Source organism: Onychomys torridus, chromosome 5 (genome assembly GCF_903995425.1).
Source record: "Onychomys torridus chromosome 5, mOncTor1.1, whole genome shotgun sequence".
NCBI lineage: Eukaryota > Metazoa > Chordata > Mammalia > Rodentia > Cricetidae > Onychomys > Onychomys torridus.
In genome coordinates, this window is record NC_050447.1 from 39108655 (window position 1) to 39130766 (window position 22112).

At 39.8% G+C, this 22112-nt stretch overlaps 1 protein-coding gene and 1 non-coding gene across 2 annotated transcripts in view; one reads left to right on the forward strand and one right to left on the reverse strand.

Annotated features, from left to right (window-relative positions):
* The window catches only part of Glg1 (golgi glycoprotein 1), a 114686-nt gene that overhangs the window by 70605 nt on the left and 21969 nt on the right, over positions 1-22112 (reverse strand). The gene's annotated exons all lie outside the window — the stretch shown is intronic.
* Positions 5811-5917, forward strand: LOC118584970. Its single transcript, XR_004945126.1, has one exon. It is a non-coding gene; the product is annotated as a U6 spliceosomal RNA (small nuclear RNA).

Genomic DNA, 22112 nt, shown 5'->3' on the forward strand with positions numbered 1-22112 from the left:
CCACCTGTGACTCCAGCTCCAGGGGATCTACTGCCTTCGTCTGGCCTCTGCAGACACCCAAATACACATGACAGATGCATATATCCATACATATAAGTAAATAAAATCTTCTCCATAAACATATCCCTTTAAAAACTCCTAGAGCCAGGGACTGGAGAGATGGCTCAGGGGTTAAGAGCACTGGCTGCTCTTCCAGGGGACCCAGGTTGATTTCTAGCACTCACATGGCAGCCCACAACTCTCTGTAACTCCAGTTGAAGGAGTCCAATACTTTTTCTGACTTCCACAGGTACCAGGCATACAAGTGGTGCACATACACACATGCAAGCAAAAACACCCACACACACACACACACACACACATATGCACACACACAACAAACAAACGTCTAAAAAAATTTAAAAATTCCTAAAGCAGCATACAACTATAATTCCAAGACTCAGGAAATTGAGGCAGAAGGATTATGAGGTCTTGAGGTCAGACTGAGCTATATACCCAAACTGTACTGGGGAAGGAGGTCAGAAAATTAACTGGTATGTCACTTCTGAATAGTCTAAGGTAAATACCATGGTTTGAGTATGTCCTTCAAATACTCCTATGGGGAGTCTTATTTCCAAAAGTGGCAATGTGAGGTCTATCGGGAGGCATAACAGAGCCCTTATGAATGGATGAAATACCAGCATCCTTGCTGGAAAGAGATTAGGTTGGTAGTTTGCTTCCCTTTTCTCTTTGTATATGTGCTCTCTCAAACATTCTAATCCCTCATCCCGCACATTTAGATTAATATTTATGATTGGTGTTTGCAATCTCTCTTCCTTCTGGATATTTGGTTAGGGTGAGAAATAAATTTATTACCAAGGAAGAGCACAAGTTTGCAAGCACTTATGGGATACTAAAATATTTACTGGTTGGACTCTGTATTCTAAAAAGTATATATTCTTCTTTCCTATAGTAGCCATTTAAATGTATTCTGAGATCCTATGAAATTTTGAGGATGTTTACATGTGGTCAAATATTGAAGCTGGGATGAGCTGAAAGGCTTAATAGACATGCTACTGTGCTGTACTGTAATCCTCATATATCCGGGTCAATTCGTGGGCTTTAATGAGATAAGGCTATGGGAACAGCAGCTCCGCTTCACGTCAGGCAACGTCTCTACAGTGTGTAGGCTTCTTCTCCTAACAGCAGTCCTACCATCTGCTGCAGCTTGTGTTGGCACTGTCAGGATGAAAGATGCCAAAACCTCAACATGCTATTCTGGGACACTAAATGTGATAAATATAAATTTAAAATATAAGCATTTTTAAGATGAAAAAATGTCTTTTTCATTAAAAATAGACTTACCATTTAAAGCTAAACTAAGTAATAGCTCTTGATCTTTGAAATAAGACAAAGACTCAAAGAAAAGTCAGGAGATGGGAGATAAGCTTGGAAATTTTCTGAAAAAAATTATTTAAGGATTTAAATGAAACCTAATTTTAGCTACTCTATAAATATAAAGGTATAATGCATAGAAACAGCTTTGGAACACTTTTTTTCTTTTCTTTTGAGACAGAGTCTCATTATGTAGCTTTGGCTGGTCTTGAACTAACAGAAATCCCCTTGCCTCTGCTTTCCCCAACCCCATCCCAAGTGCTGGGATTAAATGTATGTGCCACCACACCTGGCCTGAAATACATTTTAATAATGCCAAACAAAGACAACAAGGTTGAGAAGGGATGAATCTATCTGCATCTAGCCACGTCTCCACATTCCACACGACAACACACCAGCAGCCTCTCAAGCTAATCTAATGTTTGAAGTTACTGAATCTTGTAAAGATTCATGCTGAGCTCAGAATACAGCTCACTGATAAAGTGCTTGCCTAGCACAAATGAGGTCACAGATTCAACTCCCAGGACTGTTTAAAAAAAAAAAAAAAATCACAGTTGGAGAAATGGCTAAATGGTTAAGAGTACTAGCTACTTTTTCAGAGAGCCTGGGGTTCAATTCCCAGCACCCACATGGCAGCTCACAGCTGTGTGTAACTCCAGTTCCAGGCAATTCAACACCATCACACAGATATACATGCAGGTAAAACACTAATGCACATAAAATAAAATAAATCACTAAAAATAAATTAATAAAAATAGAAAAATCATGCTGAATATAATAAATTTATTTAATTCCTCTAAACTCAGTAAGTAGATCTGTCTAATTCATAATTATAAAGATAACAATATCAAACTAGGTCTGGCAAAACTAATTTTAAGGAGGTAATTTTTGAGCTTTCTCACTTGTTTCAGAGGTACACTTTCCTATAAGCTTGCTCCTTTTCCCTTAATTAGGTTAATTATAGACAGTAAAAATAGCATTTCTTTTGCCCTGAGCTAGCAATATGAGTTTTATAAATTACTTTATATAAAGCAGGAATTTTTTTTTTCCCCGAGACAGGGTTTCTCTGTGTAGCTTTGCGCCTTTCCTGGAACTCACTTGGTAGTCCAGGCTGGCCTCGAACTCACAGAGATCCACCTGCCTCTGCCTCTCTGAGTGCTGGGATTAAAGGCATGCGCCACCACCGCCCGGCCAAGACAGGGAATTTTTAAGATAAGATCAAGTTGAATTTAAAACTGCCAGTGAAAACTCCTATTTTCTTTCCCTCCAGTACCCCACATAACAATAAACACAAGCTACCTAGAGGAAAGTAAACCATAAAATGTTATTAACTTTCATCTCAAAAGCCTTTAGCCAGCCGAGTGTTGGTTGGGCACACCTTTAATCCCAGCACTTGGGAGGCAGAGGCAGAGGCAGGCGGATCTTTGTGAGTTCGAGGCCAGCCTGGTCTCCAAAGTGAGATCCAGGAAAGGCACAAAGCTACACAGAGAATCCCTGTCTCGGGGGGAGAAAAAAAAAAGCCTTTAGCCTGGCCAAATACTTAAAAACGTTCACACAAGATGCAGTGGGTTTTAGCTTATTTGAATGTGAATTTGCATGTACTATGTTCTAATGCCATAGATAGTATGCAATGGGTTATCTTTTATCTTTACATGGTTTATAAGGAACAAACTCAGATTGCTAGTCTTGTTCAGCTTTATGGGCTGAGCCATCTCACCAGCCCCTGCTCCTGCAGTAGATTTCAAAATGCATCAATATTTACAACTCTATCCTACACAGACTAGACAAAACACTGGAGTTAGGATCCAACAATCAGTGGTTTTTGTTTGTTTTTGTTTTTCAAGACAGGGTTTCTCCGTATAAAAGCCCTGGCTGTCCTGGGATTCCATCTATAGACCAGGCTGGCCTAGAACTCACAGAGATCCTCCTGCCTCTGCCTCCCAAGTGCTGGAGGCATGCACCACCATGCCTGGCCCCAATTTCTCACTTTCTTAACCCAGGCCGAATAAAAATCACAGTGTAGTCCAGGCTGGCCTCAAACTCACTGTAATCCTCCCCCCTCAGTCTCCTAATAGCTTAGATTACAAGCATGTGTCACCATAGCCAGATGATTAACTTTTTTAAAAAACCTGAGAATAAGGTCTCCTATGCTGCTGAAATGACCTTGAACTCCTGATCCTCCTGCCTTTACCTCCCAAGGGCTGGGATTAAAGACATTCCATTACCACCTGGATTCTCTCTCTCTCTCTCCCTACCTACCTACCTACCTACCTACCTACCTACCTACCTACCTACCTATCTATTTGTTAGTGTGTGCCAGTGTGGGAACTGGAGTTATAGAAAGTGGTGAGGTACCATGTGAGTGCTGGGAATTGAACCTGGGTCCTCTGGAAGAGCAGTCAATGCTCTTAACTGCTGGGTCATCTCTCTAGCCTGAATGTTTGGTTTTTAAGGCTTCAAACTCATAATCTTCCTGCCTTAGCTCTGAGTGCGGGGGGGTTGCAGGTGTGCACTACTGGCTCATAACATTTTGTCGTTCAGTAAAGAGCCCTTGGCCAGCATGCACAAGGTGCTGGGTTCACTCCCAGCACCACACACAACTCTTTCCTACTTGGAGGCTGTTAACAGTCTCACCTATTAACCCAAGAAGATACAAAAGAAGGTTGTTTAGAACAGAAAGTGAATTATAACTACAAGAAACTGTCAAGTGTATTTCCAGTTTCTCTTTTCTTTCACCTTTTTCTTCTACTAAAGAGTTAAATATTACTCACAAAAATTTGAAGTACCTATAGTTACGCCACTGCTATGCCCTGCTTTGGGGGATATGGCAACAAGTTATATAAAACTTCTCCTAAGCAATTAAAAGTACATCTAAAAGCACATTGTCTTTTAGGGAATGGATTATAATTTTTTTTCCTGTACTGCTTGGAAGACAGGAAACTGACTGATCTTTCATCCTATCACATTCAACAAGCGCTCTGCTTTTGACTTGCCCCACTGGTTTTTTTTTTTTTTTATTTTATTTATTTGTATTTTATGTGCATTGGTGTTTTGCCTGCATGTATGTCTATGTGAGGGTGTCAGATCTGGGAGTTATAAACAGTTGTAGCTACCATGTGGGTGCTGGGAATTGAACCTGGGTCCCCTGGAAGAACAGTCAGTGCTCTTAACCTTTGAGTCATCTGTCCAGCCCCGCCCCACCAATTTTGAAACCATTCAAAATTGGATTTAAAACAGTTTAGTTATGGAATCTAATTTTATTCCTTCAAAGTTTTAGTATTTAGACATGATTTTTTAATATTAATAAATGGCAGCTTTCTGAAAAATTTTAACAGATGTAGACTCCACAGCAGTTTAACTTAGTTTTTATATTTTGCTATCATTTTTTAAAATCTTCTTAAGGCTTCCAGAAGCTGACCTTACTCTATTTATCCAAAACTCAAAACTTAGTAAACAGTTCTTTAATAAAAATAACCATCTGGAAGCTTTAAGTTGTAACACAGGCCTACAGTTCAGCACTTACACAGAAGAGAAAAAAGGATCAGGAGTTCAGGGTTATTCTTAAGCTACATAGCAAGTGAAGCCAGCTTCGGCTACCAAAGAACCTGTTTCAGAGGAAAAAAAAAAAAAAAGGTTGGGGGTTTGTGGAGAGGGTCGGCAGAATAGTTCAGTGTGTGAAAGCACTCTCCATCAAGCCTGGGGATCTGAGCTCAGCTCTGGAACCTAGACTGTAGAAGGAGAGAGAGAACGGAATCCTTTAAGTTGCTGACTAACCTTTACACACACACTGTGGCACATGCCTCCCCCACCAACACATAACTAAGCAAATATAAAAGAAATAATCATCTGATAATAGTGAGACTATATCATATACAAAGATTCAATCCACCAATCTGTATTTATCATGAGATTATTAAAAATCCTCAGTCACTGGGACGGGAGAGATGGCTGAGCAGTTAAGTTTTTGCAAAGCACTCAGGTCACAACTCCAGTTCCAAGGAATGCAGTGCCCTTTTCTGGTCTCTTTGGGCACGCATGCACACAGTACACATAACATACATGCAGGCAAAACATTTATTTAAATAGAATAAAATAATTTTAAGAATGTTTTAAGTTGGGCCAGGAGTGGTGATGTATGTCTTTAATCCCAGCACTTAGGAGGCCAAGGCAGGTGGATGTGAATTCCCAACCAAGAGTGTTCTACATAGTTGGTTCTAGGACAGCCAGGGATACACAGAGACCTTGTCTCAAAAATATTTTTAAAATTTTTTAATAAAAATACTCAATTGCTGTGGAATATTACTATTAATTAATTAATATTAACTACATAAAGATATGCTTATGTTGCAGAATATTTGTTTAACTATGTAAAGGTGTGTTGTTGCTGTTCACCTTGCCTGCCTAAAGCAGCTGATTGGTCTAATAAAAAGCTGAATGTGCTTGCTTTGGCAGCACATATACTAAAATTGGAACGATACAGAGAAGATTAGCATGGCCCCTGCGCAAGGATGACATGCAAATTCCTGAAGCGTTCCATATTTTTAATTCATGACTCTAAAGGCACACATAAAGATGGAGAAATCTCATACCAATGTGTAGTGGATAGCCATCCCCGCATTGGCCTGGAAGTTCCAACCCCCATTGAGGCTTCAGTAATGATCACGCCCACAAGGCGGGGCAGAGGAGGGAGCGGAAGACTGAGGAGCAAGAGGAGGAGGCTCTCTTGGTTCTGGGACGCTGGACGCTGGAGGTAGACCAAGCAGAGTTCTCCAGAGAACGCCGCCGGACTGCCCTATACCTTTGCCAGACCCTGCAACCTACCCCTTCATTTGTAAGTTACCCCACAAAATAAACCTCCCTTTTAACTACGTGGAATGGCCTTAATAATTTCACCAATACCAATGAATTAACATCACAACTGAAAGCTCTAGAACAAAAAGAAACAAACTCACCCAGGAGAAATAGATGCCAGGAAATAATCAAATTGAGGGCTGAAATCAACAAAATAGAAACCAAGAGAATACTAAATAAATAAATAAATAGATAGATAAATAAATAAGTAAGAATAAAGAAAAACACAATGAAACAAGGAAATTTCTTCTTTAAAAAAAAAAAAAAAAACACAAGACAGACAAACCCCAAGCCAAATTAACCAAAAAGCAGAGAGAGAGCAACCACATTAACAAAATCAGAAATGAAAAGAGAGACATAACAACAGACAACGAGGAAATCCAGAGAATCATCAGGTCATACTTCAAAAACCTGTACTCCACAAAATTGGAAAATCTGGAAGAAATGGACAATTTTCTGGATAGACACCACATACCAAAGTTAAATCAAGACCAGATAAACCATTTAAAGAGACCAATAACCCCTAAGGAAATAGAAGCAGTCATTAAAAGTCTCCCAACCAAAAAAAGGCCCAGAAACAGATGGTTTCAGTGCAGAATTCTACCAGACTTTCAAAGAACTAATTCCAATACTCTTTAAATTGTTCCACACAATAGAAACAGAAGGAACATTACAAAACTCTTTTTATGAGGCTACAATTACCCTGATACCCAAACCACACAAAGATAGAGAATTACAGACCAATTTCCCTCATGAACATTGATGCAAAAATATTCAACAAAATATTGGCAAACCTAATCCAAGAACACATCAAAAAAATTATCCGGGGCTGGAGAGATGGCTCAGTGGTTAAGAGTAAGGACTGCTCTTCTAGAGGTCCTGAGCAATTCCCAGCAACCACAAGGTAGCTCACAACCACTTATAATGAGATCTGGTGCCCTCTTCAGGCCTGCAGAAACACATGCAGGCAGAATACTGCATGCACAATCAATCAATCAATCAATCAATCAATCAATCAATCTTTACAAAAAATTATCTACATGACCAAGTAGGTTTCGCCGGGTGGTGGTGATGCATGCCTGTAATCCCGGCGGCACTCGGGAGGCAGAGGCAGGTGGATCTCTGTGAGTTCAGGGCCAGCCTGGGCTACAGAGCTAGTCCAAGACAGGCTCCAAAGCTACAGAGAAACCCTGTCACGGGAAAAAAAAAAAAAAAAAAAAAAAAGTTTAATCCCAGGGATGCAAGGATGGTTCAACACAAATTTCTGTCACTAGGCCTGAGAGAATGAGAGGGAGTCTCCTGGGCCAGCCAGGCAGACAGCTGTCAGCCAGCCAGACATAGAAGAAAGCAGGAAAGTAGGATATACAGAATGAAAGGAATGTAAAAGGCTTCACAGCAAAACATAGATGAAGAGAAACAGGTTAAATTAGGTTACAAGAGCAAGTGAGACAAGCATAAGATAAGACTGAGCACTCATAACTAATATTATATTAACTCTCTGTGTCATGATTTGGAGGCTGCAGTCCAAGAAATCCTGCTACAACTTTGTTCAAATGTGATTTTACAACAGATTTCCTCAAAAATGGAGTAAAGCTCTTACACTTTTCCCAATTATCCTCGCTAAATATGAGGTGGTCACTTAAACTCAACAGATGGAATTTTATTAAGTTATGGTGAAAATGAACAGTCAGAAGAAATATTTATGGACAGAAATTGTAGCAAAGTACATGAATAAAATTACTTTCTAGTGGATATATCTTGTTAATGTTCATTTCCTCAACTTGCAAAATCAGTAACATCGTTTGTCTGTTTAGCTAGCTCTCTGTCCAATGATAGGCCTAACCAACATAAATGAACATGAGATGCCAACATAAAAATTTTAATGGGGGTGGGGGGTAGAGGGTTGGAGAGATGGCTCAGAGGTTAAGAGCACTGACTGTTCTTCCAGAGGTCCTGAGTTCAATTCCCAGCACCCACATGGTGGCTCAAAATTTTTAATAGGGGCTAGAGAGAAGGCTCAGTGGATAAAGTGCTTATGTGAGCATGGGGACATAACTTCAGATCCCCAGCATCCATGTAAAAGTCAGACACTGTACCTTGTAATCCCAGTGCCAGGGTACAGAAAAGGAGTCAATTTTCTTAATAGACCAACCATGCTTAGTGGGTGGCCACATACCTATAAAATAAGGCTGTGAATGATGGAGGAAGACACCTGACATTGACCTCTGGCACCCACAGGTGCACACAGGCAAGTGTATCTGTGTAGTGGATAGCCATCCCAGCATTAGCCTGGAAGTTCCAACACCCATTGAGGCTTTGGTAATGATCACGCCCACAAGGCAGGGCGGAGGAGGAAGCAGAAGACCAAGGATCGGGAGGAGGGCTCTCTCTCTTGGTTCCAGGACCCTGGACGCTGGAGGTAGACCGAGCAGAGTTCTCCAGAGAACACCGCCAGACTGCGCTATACCTTTGCCAGACCCTGCAACCTACCCCTTCATTTGTAAGTTACCCCACAAAATAAACCTCCCTTTTAACTACGTGGAGTGGCCTTAATAATTTCACCAATATCTGGCGCTCATGTGGGGCAAATTCCAAAGGCCCAGGCGGCTCCCTCCCTCAGCCTCCTCCCCGGCTGGCGGGTACCTAAACCCGCCTGCAAAGTTCCATTTAACCAGGGGACGCCTACATGGTTCCATTCCCGGAAAAGGGAGCACCTAGTCTGGTCTCAGTTCCCTAGCTTAGCCCCTAGACCAGTGAAAACCCGCTGTGAGTGAGACGTTCCCACTCCTCCCTGAGTGCCAGCTCCTGGACATCTTGGCTCCTGCCTTCAGCTGCTGCCAGCCAAGGTCACCAGCAGGCCCTGCTTTGGAGCTATACCAACGCCTCCTGCTGGCTGAAAAGTGCTACTGCACCACCCAAAACCACGGAAAGGTAAGCTTATTTCAAGTTAAAGTATTTGATAATTTTACACCTTAAAACTGACTAACAAATTTTGAGTAATTCTTGTAATATGGCTGACAACATTACCTCACAAGAATTTAAAAACCTTTTTGCCTGTATGATGAATGACATTTTCCTGGAAATATATGACCTCCATAAGACATATCTGGCCTGTACCATTTTGACATTCATTGTAATAATTCACAGTGTTCAAACACTGGTTTAATAATAAGAACAAAGATGAGTCATTATTGGGACTGATATAGGCTTTAAAAGATAGCAATGAAGGCTTACAGAAAAAAATTCTCTTTCTGGAATCTGCTAACCAGGATTTACAGGCTTTAAAAGGTAGCAATGAAGGCTTACAGAAAAAGATTCTGTCTATGGAATCTGCTGGCCAGGACTTACATAAAAAGATTCTCTCTCTGGAATCTGCTAACCAGAATTTGCAAAACAAGCTTGTACCCAAAATTGCTTTTATTGATAATAAATATGAGTATTTAATGGATAGAACACTAACTCTCCAGAGTGAAGTTGTAGCTACTCAGACAATATATAAGGAAGAAAAATTATCATTACTTGATAAGATAAGGTCCATGGAATCATGTGTTTCAGAAGAACATAAAAACTTCCATGATTCCATGAAAAATCTGGAATCCTTTACAAGAGAGGAGGTTTACTCCCTGGAACAGACCCTAGGAGCTTGTTTACAAGCCCTGGAGGAAACTCTCAATAAACATGACAAGGGACCTAATAAGCAGAAGGGCAAGACCATACAGGTTGTAACATCCCCAAATGGCTCTCATACAATGGCTTATCCTGTTATCATCCATGAGAAGCCAGCAGATGACACACACCCCGAGCCATATACGACATATACATTACAACCAATTTCAACAAGGGACTTTAAAAATATAAAGGAAGCAGTAGTTACATATGGGATACACTCCACATATGTAAAACAGATGTTAAATTCATGGTCTACCTCACATAGAATCATTCCAGATGACTGGCATCAGTTAATTTCAGCTGTTCTAGAATATAGCCAGCAGTTACAGTGGAAAAGCTGGTTGAGAGAAGAGGCAAGAAATTTAGAACAACAAGGTAAACTCAGAGGTTTTGAGATCTCCCAAGATCAAATACTTGGTGAGGGATGTTTCGCTGACAGGAATGTACAAGCCATTTATGATGAGCATACAATATCCCTATGCCGTACAGCAGCTCTAAATGCTTGGGAAAAAATTCCAGAACCTGGAAAAGCAACTGAGGTATACACAAAGATATTTCAGGGACCGCATGAACCCTTCACTGATTTTTTACAAAGGCTGAACACAGCTATAACAAAAGCTGTATCAGATAAAGAATTAAGAAAACTATTAACTGAGTCCTTGGCATTCGACAATGCTAATGCAGAATACAAAAGAATACTTACACCATTAAAGATCAGATCAGCTCCTTTGGAAGAATGGATTCAGTATACTAATGGTGTTGAGTCTCTTAACTACAGTAATGAGGCTTGGATAGGAGAGACAAATCCTAGAGGTGAAAGAAGGCCCCGTGGTACTAAATGTTTTAAATGTGGTACACCAGGTCATATAAGTAAAAACTGTACATGGGGTAATCCTAAAAGTAATACTCCTTCTAGGAATAGCCTAAACAGAAGACCCAACCACCTCCTGGATTATGTAGAAGATGTGGCAAAGGCCGACATTGGACCAGTGAGTACAGATCAAAAATAGATATATGAGGCAACCCTTTAGTAGCGGGAAACGCCTCAGGGGGCCTCTTGCAGGCCCCCAAATTAAATGTGGTAAGAACATTCCCAGCCACTGTGGAAGACATTCCTCTCCAGGACAACTGAATAAACCAATGGCTAATGTAAAAACCGATACTGCAATGGACGATAAAACAGCTCTGATAGATGAATCACAGTTTACAAAGAACACAATAAAACAAATATTTTGGCAGACTTCCATAAATGAACAAAGACCAAAGCTTAGAATTCGAATTAATGGCTTGGTTCTGGAGGGCCTGGTAGACACAGGTGCGGATGTGACTGTAATTACACCAAAATCATGGCATCCAAATTGGCCTCTTCAAGAGGTAGATGTCCAACTTTTATGAATTGGCACCCTATCTCAGATAAAACAGAGTTCGAGATGGGCTGAATGCATAGGGCCAGAAGGACAGAGAGGAAGGCTGAAGCCATATGTAGTAAATGTAGCAGTAAATCTATGGGGCCGAGATCTGTTACAACAGTGGAATACCCAGATTAAAATTCCTACACTCTCAGAAAAGGAATACAGGCCAATGCATGTTTCTAGGAATAATATCATAACATGCTATAAAAAACAGTCACCAACCATTCAGGCTGTACACAAACAGAGCACAACTGCTGTTGAACTCTCAGAAGTACCAACTGCCTTACCTTTAAAATGGCTAACTAATAAACCTGTCTGGGTTGGACAGTGGCCTTTGACAAAAGAGAAGCTACAAGCTTTAGAACAGCTGGTTCAAGAGCAGTTAAATCCTCAACACATTGAAGAATCTACCAGCCCTTGGAATTCTCCTGTATTTGTTATTTAAAAAAAAAAAAATCTGGTAATTGGAGAATGCTGACAGATCTGAGAGCTATCAATAAAGTAATTCAGCCAATGGGCTCCCTACAGACTGGGATGCCCTTGCCCTCTCTGTTACCCAAAGAATGGCCTATAATAGTTATTGACTTAAAAGACTGTTTCTTTACCATACCCTTACAAGAAAATGATAGAGAAAAATTTGCCTTCACAGTTCCTAATTATAACAATTCCCAGCCAGTCAAGAGATATCAATGGAAGGTCCTCCCACAGGGAATGTTAAACAGCCCTACCTTATGCCAATACTTTGTGCAAAAACCACTGGAGATAATTCATGTAAAGTTTCCACAATCCATAATTTATCCCTATATGGATGATATCCTATTAGCTGATCCAAAGTTAGACACATTAGAAAGCATGTTTGAAGAGGTAAAAAAAAGTTTTGCCTCGCTGGGGACTGCAAATTGCTCCTGAAAAAATACAAAGAGGAGATTCTGTTAATTACTTAGGATATAAGATAGAGTTACAAAAAATTAGACCCCAAAAGGTACAACTGAGGAGAGATCAATTAAAGACTCTTAATGATTTTCAAAAGTTGTTAGGAAGCATTTCTAACTTATTGGGTATTATGGGAATACCCAAAGATGGACTACAAAATTTGGCTAATATTCTAGAAGGGGACAAAGCATTAAATAGTCCAAGAGAATTATCAGCCAAAGCTGAGAAGGAATTGGCTCTAGTAGAAAAGACAATTCGAGAAGCACATGTGGATCGTGTGGATCCAGAACTTAAATGCATTCTTGTCATATTCCCCTCCAGACATTCCCCCACAGGTATTTTGATGCAGAGGGAAGATATTATATTGGAATGGATATTCCTACCACGTAAACCAAATAAGAAATTAAAGACTTATATAGAAAAGATCTCTGATTTGATTCAAAAAGGTAAATTAAGACTTCGTCAGTTGACAGGAATGGACCCAGCAGAAATTGTAGTACCTTTAACTAATGAGGAAATTTCGTCACTATGGAAAGATAATGAATACTGGCAGAGAGCCTGCAGTAACTTTTTGGGAGAGATTAACAACCATTATCCCAAAAGCAAGAGAATAGAATTCATAAAGAAGACTGAATGGGTCCTTCCTCACATTGTACGACACAAGCCAATTTCTGGAGTCCTCACATTCTATACTGATGCAAATAAATCAGGGAAAGCAGGATACAAATCAGGAGACTTAAGTAAAGTAAAGTGGTACAAAGTCCATACAGCTCTGTACAAAAGGCAGAACTGTATGCCGTTCTTATGGTACTGATGGACTTCACAGAACCCCTCAATATAGTCACTGACTCTCAATATGCAGAGAGAGTTGTTTTACACATTGAAACTGCTGAATTTATTCCTGATAATACAGAATTAACTTCATTAATTCATACAATTGCAGGAAATCATCAGAAAAAGGGAACATCCTATATATATAACACATATCAGATCCCATACAGGTCTACCAGGACCTCTAGCACAAGATAATGATGATATTGATCAGTTACTAATAGGTAATGTGCTAGAAGCCTCAGAATTTCATAAGAAACACCATGTAAATAGCAAAGGTTTGAAGAAGGATTTCTCCATTACTTGGCAACAAGCTAAGGATATTGTGAAAAAATGTCCTACTTGTTCCTTCTATAACCAAACTCCATTACCTGCAGGAAGCAATCCAAAAGGTATACAAAGAAATGAAATTTGGCAGATGGATGTGTTTCATTTTGCAGAATTTGGAAGATTAAAGTATGTATACCATACCATTGACACCTATTCAGGATTTCAGTGGGCAACTCCTATGAGTTCTGAAAAGGCTGATTCTGTAATTACACACCTATTAGAAGTTATGGCCATCATGGGAATAATTGTACAAATTAAGACAGACAATGCCCCAGCATATGTCTCCAATAAAATGAGACAGTTCTTTGTTTATTACAATCTAAAGCATGTTACAGGTATACCACACAATCCCACAGGCCAAGCAGTCATAGAAAGATCCAATTGAACTTTAAAGGATATGCTAAATAAACAGCAACAGGTAACAATGACTCCTAGAAATAGATTGCATAGTGCTTTATTAACCTTGAATTTTCTCAATGCTGATGAGAAAGGAACAACAGCTGCGGAGAGACATTGGACGACAGACAAAACTCCTGAGCTAAACCAACCGGTTTATTTCAAAGATGTGTTGACCTCCAAATGGAAACCTGAATATGTCCTACGTAGGGGAAGGGGTTTTGCTTTTGTTTCCACAGGAGAAGAAAAGCTATGGATACCAACAAAATTAATAAAAATTCAATTTGAACAGGAGAAACCCCTTGATGAGGAGAAGTAAAAGATCATCCACCAATGTGACATCTCTTCAGGTTGGAAGAAAAAATTAACAATCAAAGGTTGGGGTAGGGTTCTGTTTTTGTCTTTCCAGGATAATGGAAATACCCATCTTCCAGAAATCATAAGGCCTTGGATATCCGGATGTTTACAGTAGAAAGAAAGAATCTATTGGTACCAATCTACACAGGGTAAGATATCACTGTCTAACATCTATATCTCTGTCAATCTAGAATAGTTGTGGTTCCAATTTAATTATAAATCAAGCTGGCTTTGAAGATGGAATTGGCTCACTCCTTCTCTAAATCCAAGCATATTGATAAAAGAAAAGGTTGAGAGATTCTTCAGTACCATATCAGAAGAGCCCTCTGGTGTGAGACAGAAGGAAACCAATTATAAGGGACCATTATCTTCAAGATTCTAATTCTCTCCATGCTTACTCTTGATTTCTTGGAATCCTTTCTTACATGTCATGACATCTTTAAATCCAAACCTTCCATTCTGATAAAAAATAAGTTTTTTCCAATAGCAATCTCTGAAGTCTCCAGAAGGAAGATGGGGCCCCAACAACAACTCTACCCAATCCAGAATGATGCAATGGTAATCATCATCATACTACACTTCTTGCCAGAATTTCAGACAATCTTACCCATTACTCTGAGAGTTGCTGCAGAATCTACAGTTAGTCTAACTGAGATTTAACTATCTGATCACAATACCCAACAGAGATACCACTGCCCCCTAAACAGCAGGAAGCAATTCTAAGAAAACGACGCCCCTTATCCCTAAGGTTTCATATTTCTCAGGGTTATGGATAATAGTTCTAGGGTTGGGGGTGGAAGAAACTGTTAAACTCAGTACTCTCCTTAAGGAAAGAAAATATGTCTCAAAAAAAAAAAAAAAAAAGGGAAAAGAAGAAATGGAATGGATAGGTATAAGATATTATGGTAGACTATCATATACATTAGTAAACAAATTTAGTAATATAGCAGCCTTTGCACTGTTATGAATTCTTATATGTTGATACAAATATAAACTTTTTACATTCCTATTTAAGATAATTTGTATATTGATACAAATACAGAACTATGTTTGTTATATTGTACACATATTTTTACTCTTATTTGAAATATTTGTATATTGATACAAATGTGAATTTATATCTGTCATACTGTATGTATGTTCTACTTCTGTTCAAGATAATCTGTATACTGATATATATTTAGGATTATTATCATATTGCATATTGCACTATACATTCCTACCTCTGTTAAAGATATTTTATGTATTGTCACAATTTAAAGTCATTGTCCTTTTACTGTACATTTGCTTACAGACTGTTTGCCTTATTTATAGGAAGCTTAGTTCTTAGGTTGTTTAAGTAGATGAGACTGACAGAGTTATTGTCACCTATGCTTGTCATTGCTATAATTATGTTAGTTAGGTTATCCAGATTTATAAATACATAGGTCAGATGGACAGGTAATCTTCAAACACTTCATGGATCTAGAGAATATGGCATTTAAATAACTTAGAATTCTGTTGACGTGAGACACAATTGCTCCTGGCAGCACCAATTTGATCCCGAGAGAATGTTGGGCTTCTAAGACATTTCCATTTGGAAGTTTGTCTTCTTGGCACAAAATGGCCTACTGGGCAAAGAACTGCCCTTGCCTCAACTGCTGACAGTACAAATGCTGTCCTTTCTGGACAAGCGGGACACAAGGAAAGCGACCACTATAATTTACCAAGACAGGGTAAGATGGTCTTTCAGAATTCCTGCTTCTGAAAATGGTCTGTCAGATACTCTAGGCCTGTAGCCAATTTGAATGCACCAACGATGCTGAGAAACATTAGGTGACTGTCCAGGCTGCTAGCTGTCTCTGTCTACTCTTGCAAGACTCCCGAAAGTTGCTTGCATCCTTCTCCCATTTCTCATGTATTATTATATTCCTTCTCAGGTCTTTGATGAGGTTGGAGATTAGCAGTTATAGTTACAACTTAGTATATATACATATATAATATCTTAGATAGAATATATTAAGTATTAGACTCAGGTTCTTTAGGATAGGACACAAACTGTCCTATTTTTACCTAAAGAAAATCAAACTTTTATCTGATAGGCATGAGAGCATGTATATGTACATGTATTTGGATGACTCCTTACCTATTGCACTTCTACATAAACCTTCCATTTGCAAAATGGTTAACTAATAAGTATCCTAAATCTAGTGCACATGTCAGATTCACAGGAGGGAAAAAAAATGTATGTAGCTGCCAACTTTTGGCAGTGGTAGGTTAGACCACTTGGAACAACAACTCTGAAACTATAAAGTAAAATTGTGAGAAAATGATCTTTAAAAAAAAAAACCCTACCTGTGCTGGGTGGTAGTAGCATACACCTTTAATCTCAGGGAGGCAGAGGCAGGTAGATATGAGTTTAGAGGCCAGCCTAGTCTACAAAGTGCATTCCAGGACAGCTAGGATTATTGCACAAAAGAAATCCTGTATTGAAAAACCAAAAAAAAAAAAAAAAAAAAAGAAAAGAAAGGAAAAAAGGAAAGAAAAAGAAAAAAGCTACCCGCTAACAATACTGTTAGATAACACTAAACTGGAGCTCATGCAAAAAGGGGATTGCTTATCTAGAAGCATAAGAGTACAAAAGCTCACTTTTGTCTGGAAGGAATTTGCTAAACTTATCAAAGTGTATCCTCATTTTTTTTAAGGGCCATGTGGGCAGGAATTAAGCCTAAGACCTCTCAAAAGAAGGAAATCTAATAAATGGTCCCAGCTTTTAGATAGTATCTCAAAAAATTGCATCCTTAGGGGCAGGGCAAACCAGAAATAGACCACCATCCTTTCCACAGATCCAAACAGACTGCAGTTTTTCAGAAAATCTTACACAGTAAATAGCCTATGATGGTCATAAAATGGTAATGGTCAGAATGTCTGGCACAAACAAAAATCTTTGAGATTTTTGAGACAAGGTTTCTTTGTGTAGCCCTGGCTGTCTTGGAACTCAACTCTGTAGAACAGGCTGGCCCTGGAAGTCAAAGAGATCTGCCTACCTCTGCCTCCCAAGCACTGGTATTAAAGGTACGTCCCACCACCTCTGGTGAGAAAATCAGTATTTCTAATCTTGGGCACAGAATTATTCCTACCAACAATTCAAAGGACAATGAGGAACATAAAGTCAAACACAACTATGCTTGTTTCAAATAATACATCATACATAAAAATGAGCAAAAAGAGAAAAAGACCCAGATCTTTTAAAGACTTCAGCTGACCATGTAACTCAAGCTAAACCAGTAGGCAAATTGCTGAAAAGGAAGATCTACAAGTCTGAGGTCAGTGTAGGAAACACCTTGGTAAGGATATCGTTCAGCAAATAGAGTGCTTGCCTAGCACGTACAAGGCCTAAATTCAATCCCCAGCACTGAAAAAGCAAAGAAGATGGGTATGCAACTTGTTTGTAATGCTGGTACTGGGAGGCTGTAGCTAGAGAATTGTCATAAGTTCTACACTGGGCAACAGCGTGTAAGTGACCCTGTCTCAAACAACAAAAGATTTCACAGGGCTTGTGAGGTAGTTTCTCTGTAGCACTCATGATTAGCACATGCACGAGGCCTTGGTTTCTACACAACATACACATATACACTTATTATTGGGCTTTTCCAGACAACATAATGTTTGAAGTTAACTGTCTGAAGGGACACTAGCCTACTTGAGCGTGTGGCTCTGGCAAGCCTTGCCCTTCTCCCCGATTCCTTTTGCCTTGTTAAAAACCATTGGATTATATTCCTAAAGCTAGACACCAAGGTCTATTGCCTTATTTGGCCACTTCTTTCTCCTGAGGCTGGACCCAAGGTCCAGCTATCAAAATATTGAAGTCTAGCAATCAAAAGCTCCCTTTGGTTCATCTAATTAACATGCGCAATTAAAATTAAACACTTTAGAGAATGGGCAGGCATTAAATGTGATGAGGAAGCAGGACAGATGGCTCAGTAGTTAAGAGCATGTACTGCTCCTGCAAGGGATTTGTTTGGTTCCCACCACCCCCCATGTCAGTCAGCTCACAACCATCTGTAGTTCCAACTCTAAGGGAGCCAACACCTTGTGAATTCCACAAGCACCTGTACCCACATACAGTTATATATGCCCTCCACACACATGCACAAACACACTAATATCTATATATGTACATACATATATATATATATTAGAAAAAGCAAACAAAAAGTGATCTAAGTACTTCACAATGGTACATGCATAGCTTGAGTTCAAGGGCAGTTTGGGCTACAATCCAGCAGTGGTGGCACACACCTTTAATCCCAGCACTTGAGGCAGGCAGATCTCTGTGAGTTTGAGGCCAGCCTGGCCTACAAAGCAAGTGCCAAGACAGTCAGGGATGTTACATAGAGAAACCCTGTCTCTTAAAAAGAATAAATAAATAAAGAACTTTTCTTCAAAACAAAGTACAAGAACTTAACAATTTTGAAAAGAAAGTCTGATGACTCATACTACCTAATTTCAAAACATACTTCAAAGCAATAGCACTAAAGTGTGATATTAATAAAAGCAGCATGGGTACATAAAGGAATGATTCATGTGTGCGTGGTGTGTGTGTGTGTGTGTGTGTGTGTGTGTGTGTGTGTGTGTGTGTATGTTAAGACCCATCAATTAAACACTAGGGGGAAAAGGATAAATTGTACTGTACGTAAATTATTCATAAATTTAAAAAGGGGAGGGCTGGGTGTGGTGGCACACACTTTTAATCCCAGCACTCAGAGGCAGAGGCAGGCAGATAGATCTCTGAGTTTGAGGCCAGCTCGATCAAGAGAGTGAGTTTCAGGATAGTCAGGGCAACACAGAAAAACCCTGTCTCAAAAGACCAACCCCTCCTCAAAAAAAAGGTGGGGTGGGGGCCTATAGAGATGAGTTAGCAGAAATAAATCTTTGGGGGCCGAAGAGATGGCTCAGCAGTTAAGCATATTGGCTGCTCTTCTAGAAGACTTAGGTTTCATTCCCAATGCCCACATGCCAGCTCACAATTTGTAACTCCCCAGTGGATCCAATACCTCTTCTGTCTTCCAATGACACTGTACACACGATACACAAACACACATTCATGCAAAACAGTCATAATATAAAAATAAATTTAAAATAAAAATCTTGAAATTCTTCAGAACTAGAGTTCCAGATGGTTACGAGTCACCATGGGAGTGCTGGGAACCAAACCCAGGTCTTCTATTCTTAGCATCATCAAAGGCTCTTAATGGAATAAAAACAAATAAATAAAAAAGAAAAAGAAGTGATAGGAATAGAGGCTGAGGAGATAATTCAGTGGGTAATGTACTTGGCTACACAAGCATGAATTTCAAATCCTAGCATCCATGTGAAAACAGTCATGGGTATGATGGCATAATGTTCAATAGTAATAATAATAAAAAAAGTAGAATGAAGAAAATAGGGTTGAAAGGAAAAATATTCCATCCTAAAACTGTAATGCTGACACATATGCAAGTATAAAGTATCTATCTACTTACTTTCTTATCTATTTAATTACTCACTCATTAAAGACGGAGTTTCCCATGTTCTCCAGGCAAGCCTTAAACTCTTAGACTCAAGCAACCCTTCTTGACCTCCAGAATAGCTGGAACTACAGTCACCTACCACCAGATTATGATCTGTGTATGATGTGTGGGGGTGGGGTGCAAATAACACATATGTACATACATGTGACACCCTCTTTTGGCTTTCTTGGGCACCAGGAATGCACTAATACATATAAAATAAACAAATCTTAAAAAACAATTTTAGCTGGGCATGGTGTACTCCTTTAATCCCAACACTTAGGAGGCAGATGCAGGCAGATCTCTGTGAGTTCAAGGCCAGCCTGGCTTACTGATGGAGTTCTAGGACAGCCAGGGCTATTACACAGAGAAAACCTGCCTTGAAAAACAAAAACAAAAAAAGCCTTAAAGATTTATTATTCATGTGTGTGTGGAAGTTAGAGGACAATCAGAAGTGTCAACCCTCAGGTGTTGTGTTAGTTAGGTTTTCTATTGCTGTGAAGGGGCACCATGACCACAGCAATTCTTGTAAAGGGAACATTTAATTGTGATGGCTCTCTTACAGTTCAGAGATCCAGTCCATCATGGCAGGGAGCATGGCAGCATGCAGGCAGGTATGGTGCTGTAGAAGAAACAGCCTAGTGTCCTACATCTTGCAGGCAACAGGAAGTCTACTGACTATCACACTGAGTGAGGCTTTAGAAAAAGACCTCAAAGCCCGTCCCCACAGTGACACACTTCCAACAGAAGGTGTGGCCCAGATTAAAGGTGTGCTCTCCTGCCTCAAAGTCTGGATTAAAGATGTATGTCACCCACCCTTCTCCAGCAAGGCCACATTTCCTCCAAAAAGGCCATACCTCCTAATAGTGTCACTCCCTATAGATTATGGGGGCCAAATACATTTAAACTACTACAGGTGTCTTCCACCTTTTGTTTGAGACATGGGGTCTAATTGGCCTAGAATCTCTCTTAAGTAGGCTAAACTAAGCTGGACAATGAACAGATCTACCTGTCTAACTATTATGGGATCACAGGTGTGTGCCATCAGGTCCATCTTTTTTTGTGGGTGCTAGGTCTCTAAACTCAAGTCTTCATATTTACGAGGCAAGCACTTTAATTGCTGGGTCATCTCTCCAGCTTCTCCCCACACACCATTTTTAAAGGCCACAAGCTAATCCTGTTCTTTTTAAGCACAATCCTCTGTACATGATATTCAGATACATCAAGGGATAGTCTAATAGCAAGGGGTGTAGCTCAGTTAGACAGAATGCCCTCCTAAGCATGCACAAGGCTCTGAATTCAATGTCCAGCACCTCATAAACTGGGCAAGATGGCATATATCTGAAATCCTAGCACTCAGAAGGCAGAGGCAAGAGGATAAGTAGTGCAATGTCACCCTCAGCTCCAAATCAGAGTCTCAGGTCACCCTGGGCTACATGAGATCCAGTCTCAAAATATTATTGAATTATTAAAATATAAATTTTAAAGATGCAGTCTATGCCAGGCACTAGTGGTACACGCCTTTAATTCTAGCATTCAATAGGCTAAGGTAGGCAGATCTCTGAGAATTTGAGGCTAGCCTGGTATAAAAAGAGCCACCCCAACTTGACCCAAATAGCTACAGACTTATAAAAGAACATAGCTGAAACCAAAGAGAAAAAAAAAAAAAAAAGGATACTTCAAGGAGATAGTTATGGGCCTTCAGGTGATTAAAGGCCAGTGAAAAGTTACACAATCAGAACTGAACTGAGTCCCAGCTGAAGTCAGCTGGGAGTCCACTAGAGAACTAATTATCTACAGAACTGGTGTTGCTGGGGGAAATCCACAGACACAAGCTGTCAGAAATGGTAAGAGAGCCTGGTGTGGTGGTGCATGCCTTTAATCCCAGCACTCTGGAGACAGAAGCAGGCACTCTAAGTTCAAGGACAGCCAGTGCTATGTAGAGTATGTAGAGACACTGTCCAGAGAGAGAGAGAGAGAGAGAGAGAGAGAGAGAGAGAGAGAGAGAGAGAGAGAGGGTTTGAAATAAGAGACTATATTCTGAGTAAACAATAGGAAAAACACATTTTCCCCTGTATCTCCAGACACAGATAATAAACGCATAGAGACTACTTCAAGAACTGGACAGGAGCTGGACAGTCATAGCTTAGTGGCAGAGCCATGCCTAGTGCACAGGAAGCCCGAGGTTCATTCTCCAGTACAGGGGATGGGGATGGAATCGTGGGAATACTCATATACATGCACATAATAAAGTAAGACAAAAATCTCCTGGTAAGATGGCACCAAGTGACTTTCATTAAAAGAAATTCTAGGGTTGAAAATAGGGATCAACAGTTGGGTGCTTGCCTAGCATGTATAAAGGCTTAGGAGTTCAATCCCAGTACTGTAACCATTAACCAATCAAACCTAAAAACAAATTTTAAAGAAT